Source organism: Zootoca vivipara, chromosome 12, assembly GCF_965207765.1.
Source record: "Zootoca vivipara chromosome 12, rZooViv2.hap1.1, whole genome shotgun sequence".
Classification (NCBI taxonomy): domain Eukaryota; kingdom Metazoa; phylum Chordata; class Lepidosauria; order Squamata; family Lacertidae; genus Zootoca; species Zootoca vivipara.
In genome coordinates this window covers 16,838,101-16,846,571 of record NC_142595.1, presented here as the reverse complement: position 1 = coordinate 16,846,571, position 8,471 = coordinate 16,838,101, and positions in this window count along the sequence as shown.

Below are 8,471 nucleotides of genomic sequence, written 5' to 3'. Positions count from 1 at the left end.
CGCAACACGCGTGATCTTCGTGGCACGAAACAGATTTAACTCCCACACTTGTGGGCCAGAGCTTTTATGACCTCTGGTACTTCTGTTATCCTCCTAACCTTTTGCATTTCATTAAAAAAAAATCCAAAATACTTCTATTCCAACCACCAAGGGGGCAGCATGCAAGCTCCTTCGGGGCCCAAAGTAAGTTTTTGGGTTTTTTCCCCTCCCGCAAGGGTGGAGGATGGAAAGTGTCTCAGGGCATGGTTATCTCAAAGCACTGCAAGGAAAAGGGCGACTCGGTTCCGTTTGTTTACATCGGCTCCAATATAGTGTCCGGCATCCTTTGCCCCCACCCCGCACATGGAGGGGAAAAATTAACGGGAGCCGGAAGTGAGAGCTGCCTGAGGAGCTTGGCTTTTTCTACAACTCTTGGGGAGACGCCTCACTTCCTCGAACGTACGAATGGAGGGGGTTGGACTTCCGGCCCTGGACAAGCCCGTTTCCGAGCTCGAGTCGCAACGGGATTGTGGAGCAGGAGTTCCCGGCGCCCCTGTCTTGTCCCAGAATGCTTTGCGACGGGCTCGTCCTTCGGGAGTTGTGGGAGGTGGAATCTTTTTGGGTGGGGCAAGGCCCGTTCGCAGCGGCAATGTCGTATCCATAGAGATAAGGGCATGTCGTCATGGGAGGGGAACGCCACTCCTTGATGACATCACGGGCGCGCTGAGAGATCGGGTTTGACCCGCAATTCACCGAGCGCTGTGGGCGTATCACTAGAGATGTGATTATATGTAATTAACACACATGCACACGCAGAAAGCGGTGGGATCTTATTGAAATATCACATTTTAATAATAATAACGTCACATGCAAAATAATAAATAGTCACATGCAGGCAGATCTTGCAAGCAACATGGAATCAGAATTGGAAGGGATTACCAAGGGTCATCGAGTCCAACCACCTGCCGTGCATGGATGCTAAAGCAGCCAAGACAGATGGCCATCCAACCTCTGCTTAAAAAGTTCCAAGGAAGGGAATTCCAGCATTCCACTCTTCAACAGCTCTTGCCGTCAGAAACTTTCCCCTGTTACTTAGTTGGAATCCCCTTTCTTGTAACTTGAAGCTACCCTCCAGAGCAGCAGAAAACAAGCTTGCTCCATCTTCCATATACTAGTTACAGGTAGGTAGGCGTGTCGGTCTGACGTAGTCAAAATAAAATCCTTCCAGTAGCACCTTAGAGACCAACTAAGTTTGTCATAGGTATGAGCTTTCGTGTGCATGTACACAAAAGCTCATACCTATGGCAAACTTAGTTGGTCTCTAAGGTGTTACTGGAAGGATTTTATTTCATCTTCCATGTGGCAGCCTTTTTAAGGTATTTGAAGATGGCTACCACATCTCCTCCCAGTCTCCTCTTTTTCAGGCTAAACATCCCTCAACCACTCCCTCAACTGCTTCTCATAAGGCTTGATTTCCAGACCCAAATTCAAATTCTCAAACCTTGATTTGCTATTATGCAGGATTCCATTGGGTTCAGCACAATAAAATATCTCCTCAAAACCTGCAAATAACACTAACATTGTTATATGACAAATCCTCATTGCATGTTGTAGAAACCTGATTTCCTGACCCTTAGTCATCTTACTCGCCCTCCTCTCTGCACACGTTCCAGCTTGTCAATATCCTTCTTAAATTATGGTGCCCAGAAGTAGTCCTGTTGAGTGTAGTCTTCTCTAGATGATTTGTGGGCTGGGCAATGCTTGACATGGTGCTGGCGGTTGTTTAATTTACCAACCACATTTGTATGGCTTCCTATCAATGCACATCCTCGGGGAGATTCACAACAAAGAATAAAAATACAATCCTAAAATACAATACAAAGACTAAAATGCAGCTTTAAAAACAAAAAACTCTTTCATTTCTCACCGCAAAAATTAAAAAGAAATTAAAAAAGGAAGCCAGTTAGCAGCTCAGATTATAAAAGTGATACTTAATTTCAGACATTGAAAGCTTGCTTTAAATAATGCAGGATGTTGAAAGGCCTGGGTGAATAAAATGGTAAAGCTGGCAGCAAAAAAAGTCCATGGAGGAATCATTAGGCAAGCCACTGTAGAAAGGCTTATTCCACTACCAGGATGCCACAACTGAGAAGGTCCTCAGCTTCAGATGTTGGCAATTATTGGCTTTTATAGAATTAAGCATGTCTTCCGTTTCTGGCTGCTGCAGCTACTGAATTGAGGTTCGTAGCTAGCTGTTTTATAGTCACAACAGATGCATACTTTCCAGCTGTCCCTATACATCAACAACAGTCCCTGTTTTATTGTATCTATATAAAAATGTAGGCATTGCGCGCACGGAGGTCACAGCCTTTCTCCGTAACTGCTGAACCGTAATGTAACAAATTTGGCCACAATATTCCATGCCCATCAGGGAGGGATCTGGCATAAATCCCCCCCAAAAAACCCACACCTTTCACACCTGAAATAATGATTAAACACAAAAAAGTGGCGCCCAAATTAGACGTCACCACCAGAAGCTCTGAAGACTCCAGCAGCATCGAATAGAAAGGCAGATCACACCCTGCCACCTCCACAGCTGCGCCACCAGATGACATCACAAAATTCCACAGTCACCAACTGAAAACAGTCCTTTTGCAGCAACAAGGCCCAGCTTTTTAAATAGGCCGCAGCATTGCCAAGCAGAGAAAATTGAGTAGGCCGCACCATTCAGTAGGCCACAGGCAAAAACAAACAGAATAGGGCCTTTCACAACGGGGGGGGGGGCACAGGAGATGAGGTACAACAAATGGAGGGGAAAACACATAGCCATGGGGGGGGGGGAGAACCCTGAGTCAGCCAAAGCAGTGGGGGGTGGTTTGGGACAGGGAAAACTGAGTAGGCCGCTGCATTGCCCAGTAGGCCACAGGCAAAAACAAACAGAATATGGGCCTTTCACAGGGTGGGGGAATCACAGGCATGAGGCACAACAAAGGGAGGGGGAAAACACATAGCCATGGGGGGGTAGGACCCTGAGTCAGCCAAAGCATTGGGGGGTGGGGACATTTTCAGGAACATGTGTCGGTGGGGGAGTCTTATTTTTGAAACTTACAGTAGGGGAGTCAGGGTTGGGACAGAGCAGGTGAGGGGACTCTAAAGGGAGACTCTGAAGGTCCATTTAACACAAAAACCCACAGCAACGTGTGGCCGGGCCAGCTAGTCATTGATAAAACATTGCTCCACATTCTTCGGCCTTTGGTGGTGGTGAAGGGGATGTACTTTTTAAAAGGTACAAATGAACTAGATTTCTTCCCATTTCAGCACCCCTTCCTACAGAAGTCTGTAAAAGCTGCACTTGGATTCCAGCACATGTGCAGATGAATCCATCCACATGGATTCTCGGTGTGCACAGCTTCCTCCCATAACCACTGGCCTATCTGAATTAGTTGCCCTGCCTTGAAAGCTACTGCAGGAAGGCTATAGCAAGATAAATGAACAGCAAGCCTTTGGCGCTGGACAGGGGCGTAGCCAGGATCAAAACTAGGGAGGGGCAAGCCATGGTTGTTCAGGGGCGGGGCCAAGGCATGGAAGGGGAGGGGCCACGAAGTGGGCGGGGCTAAAGGGCCAGCGGGCCTGATGACATCGTGGCAGCGGCAGCAGCGGCCACCTTGTGCTTCTGGGGCTGGTAGCGTTGGCGGCTACCCTGCTTGGCTGGAGAGGACGGGAGGGTCGGGCAGGCGAGAGGGGGTGGCAGGGCGGGCAAGGGCGAGGCAAGACACGGCCGCAGCCACGACGGCTCCGAGGCGTTGCTGCATATCAGCATAATATTTCAACCATGGTTCAAGCCCCACCTTAGGAAAAAAATCCTGCATTGCAGGGGGTTGGACTAGATGACCCTTGTGGTCCCTTCCGACTACAATTCTATGATTCTATTGATATATTACCATAGCATATGCATCATTCTGCTTTCTTGAATTGTCCTACTCCTAGGCATAGCATCCAACTCCTAGAGGCCTAGGTGCCCCCCCCCAATTACTGTTAAATACCGTGTTTGAAAGAGTCATCCCCCCATGTTGATGGGCTTTCTATGTGGGGCTTATCTGCCCCCCCCGTATTTTATTAAGGATGGAAGAGGGAGGGAAGGAAGAAATAGAGAGAGAGATAACTCATATTTGTGGGTGTCTCTGGATGACGCTGTGATGCTGGAACTCTGCAGCAATAGGACGGGAGGGTCGGGCAGGCGAGAGGGGGTGGCAGGGCGGGCGAGGCAAGGCATGGCCGCAGCCACGACGGCTCCGAGGCGTTGCTGCATATCAGCATAATATTTCAACCATGGTTCAAGCCCCACCTTAGGAAAAAAATCCTGCATTGCAGCGGGTTGGACTAGATGACCCTTGTGGTCCCTTCCGACTACAATTCTACGATTCTATTGATATATTACCATACCATATGCATCGTTCTGCTTTCTTGAATTGTCCTACTCCTAGGCATAGCAGCCAACTCCTAGAGGCCTAGGTGCCTCCCCCCCCCCAATTACTGGTAAATACCGTATTTGAAAGAGTCATCCCCCCATGTTGATGGGCTTTCTATGTGGGGCTTATCTGCCCCCCCCCCGTATTTTATTAAGGATGGAAGAGGGAGGGAAGGAAGGAAGAAATAGAGAGAGGGATAACTCATATTTGTGGGTGCCTCTGGGTGACGCTGTGATGCTGGAACTCTGCATGTACAGGAGCCTTGTAAGCAGCTTTCTCTCTGCTTGATTTACAGCAGGCACGTCCAACAGGTAGATTGTGATCTACCAGTAGATCACTGGATGTCTGTGGTAGATCACTGGTAGGTCACTGGCACCCCTAAAAAAAGCTCACCCAAAATTTTCCTCCTCCCTCAAAAAAGTTGAACTATGACCTGAAGCCCCAAACAAAAATGGGCCTCCCTCCCTCCTAAAAGAAGCTCAACAAGTTTGACCTAAACCCCAAAAAACAGGGCTTCCCTTCCTTTAAAAAAAACTCAACAGCTTTGACCTGAACCCCCTAAAAGGGGGTAGATCACCCCCAGTTTTAAACTCTTGAGTAGATCAGAGTCTCTTGGGAGGTGGCCACCCCTGATTTACAGTATACAGATGCAGGAGGAGGGGCAGACTGGAACACCAATGCTTTTTATAAACATCACTGTGTCTGTCAAAGCTACAGCCTCCCCCCTTTCTTATTCACTTCTTTTTAGCCTTGCAGAGCCACCTTAGTCAAATTGAATCCTCTGAGTCTGCACCCTCATTAAATCGCCAATAGAACTCTTAATGCTCCTGAATGCTCATTAACAACTCCCACTTAAGAACAATAGGGTGAAATGGTCAGCTATCGAATCTTGCCTGGGGATATATGCTCCATTGTCTTAACTGCTTAACTACTGGTAGCCACTTTGCTTTATTTATTTGATGTGTTTTTGTTACTGCTGTGTCCCCCCCCCCCCCAGCAAGTGGAGACTTAGCTGCTCTTGCTAAAGCAAAGCCCTTTCCACTTCAGTTTTTGGAGGGGAAAAGTGCTGGTTATGGTCTGTAAAATACATTATTATTATTTTTTGCTTCTAGGGGGGGCAGCTGCCCCCTCCTGCCCCCCCTGCCTACGCCCATGGCGCTGGACTTACAAGCAAGAGGGTTTTCTGTGTTTGTGCAAAGTGCAACAGCAGTAGCAATGGAACTTGCTAGGAGTCCATTTGGGGAAGCTAAGTAAAGTCTGGGCCTATCGTCATCCAGCTCCCTCCTGCACTTCAATGAAATCCACTCATAGAACTATGTTACAGGTAGGTAGCCGTGTTGGTCTGGGTCGAAGTAAAATAAAAAAATTCCTTCAGTAGCACCTTAAAGACCAACTAAGTTTTTATTTTGGTATGAGCTTTCGTGTGCATGCACACTTCTTCAGATACAGTGAAATAGAAGTCCCCAGGCACTTATGTAGAGAAGGGGTGGGGAGGGGTGGGGAGGGGGAGGGGAGATCACTCAGAAGGGTGGTGGAAGTGGGTGATTGACTGACTGATAGCTGTTGATGACCGAAAACGACTGCAAATGGTTTTGCATGAACTATGTAGTTGCTGGCCACAGAATCATAGCCCACAGCCACACCAAGACCCATCCTGCCCGCTGCGATGGCCTTTCTTTCTGCATGGTAAAGACGACTCACAGTTTTTAATTAATTCTACTTCCTTAAGGCAACTTAAAAAAACAAAAAATCTGCCTGGTTTTGGGTGCCTTTTTAATCAAATTTTTGGTTTTGCTTTTTAAAATATTGTTTATTTGTATGCTGCATTTCAAGTATGCCGCCTTCCAAAGCAGTTTACAAGAATCCGAGATTATATATACAGTTAACTAAAGTACAGCAGATTGCAACAGAGGAGCCTTTTTAAACAATACGTTTTTATACATTTTTGAGTTATAAGAATTACAACCAACAACCTGGAGTACAGAACATATAACGAGTCGGATGCCACACAATCATACGTAATGAATTTCATTTTTTTCCCCCTGCTGTTCTTGGATTGCACCTATTGAGCAGAAATATTTTTCTGTGCAAGATTAGCGGTTAGCTGAAGGAGTGCTTTACCAAAGCAATTGCTAAGTGACTATACTGCGGTGGTGGGTGTAAGGAAAGTGTGGTTGTTGAGTGGAGTTGTGCATTTCGATTCATTTTGTGTCGTGTGAACGTGTAAGTGAATTATTTTGGTGATTGTACCATTATATGTAGCTTTTGCTATGTTTATGAGGTTGTCAGGATGACACACACTGTAATTATGTTTCATTTTGATGTACCTTCATGTATGCTGAAGTTCTGTATCTGTATATGATGTGCTGTTGCAATTCTTATTTATTTTACTTACGTGCAGTTTTTGAGATACTTGCTGCTGCCTAACTATGTAATGACATGTGAAATTATTATTATTTAACAGTATCGTTAACAAAAATCACAATTGTTTCATTTTGAATGTGGAATTTGTATTGTATTTTTCATATATCATTCATTTATTTTTTAAAAAAATGATAAACCATTTTGTAGCCTGAGCACTGAAGCAGTATACAATAAATAAAGCAGATACGTATGGGCTGAGAGATAAACTGTAGCCCTAAAGCAATCTGGTAATGTTGCCTATAATGTGGTGCTTTTTAAAATAAAATAATAAGTGCTGGATTCTTTTTAAGATAAAAATGATATACAATACAAAAAATATATAAATTATAAAAAAACAATGAAGCTATAGAAACTCTAAAAGCAATAAAAACTTTTTCTACAAACTCTAAAAGAAATCAATAAAACCAGAACTAAGGGGGAGTGATTGGGAAAAGGAGGAATTCAGTATATCTATAGAATTTTCTTTATTTTCTTATGTGTTGTATGCTGAAAATCAATAAATCAATAAAATTTGTTATAAAAATAATAAACCCAAATGACAAACATAAATAAAAATATAAATATAAATACATACTGGCTATGGATAACACACTCCTGACCTGAAGATTACCAAGAGCTATTGTAGCCTATCAAGCCTCTTAGATCCTGCTTAAGTCTTTGGTAGTGCTGATCCAGAGGAGTTGGCCACTTGTTTGTAGCCAGAGCTATGGGGCAAGGGCTAACCAGGCTTTTTGCCCCAAAGGAAGCCTCCCGAGGGGCACCATTGAGGCTCCCAGCCTGTGTGTGTGTGTGTACGCAAATGTGCATAGGGTGTGTGTCAAACTGCTTTGACTGGGGTGAAATAAAGCCTAGTTTGCTCCTGCTGTAACACATGGTGAGAGTGCAGTTTTTCTACAACGTCCTGATCTTTGGCTCTGTAAACCATAATTCACCAACCTCCAGGTACTTTGGACATGCGCCGGCTGGGTTGATGGGAGTTATAGTACAAAACATCTGTAAGGAGCCAGGTTTATTATATATCTATAGGTAAAGGTAAAGGGGCCCCTGACCATCAGGTCCAGTCGTGTCCGACTCTGGGGTTGCGGCGCTCATCTTGCTCTATAGGCCGAGGGAGCCAGAGTTTGTCCGCAGACAGCTTCTGGGTCATGTGGCCGGCATGACTAAGCCGCTTCTGGCGAACCAGAGCAGCACATGGAAACGCCATTTATCTTCCCGTCGGAGTGGTCCCTATTTATCTACTTGCACTTTGATGTGCTTTCGAACTGCTAGGTGGGCAGGAGCTGGGACCGAGCAACAGGAGCACACCCCATTGCAGGGATTCGAACCGCCGACCTTCTGATCAGCAAGCCCTAGACTCTGTGGTTTAACCCACAGTACCACCTGGGTCCCTTTTAAATATCTATAGAAGTATTTCTAAATCACAAAAGATAACAAAGTTGTTTGTAACATTAAAACTGCTTTGATACGGTTGTCCAAGGATGGTGCAAAGCATGTGCACTCCAATTATACCTTAGTACTGTTGTATTTCTGATTTCCCGCCCCTTCTTCAATAAGAGACAAACACTAGGCAGTATGAAAAAAAACTTATTCTGGGCCTCA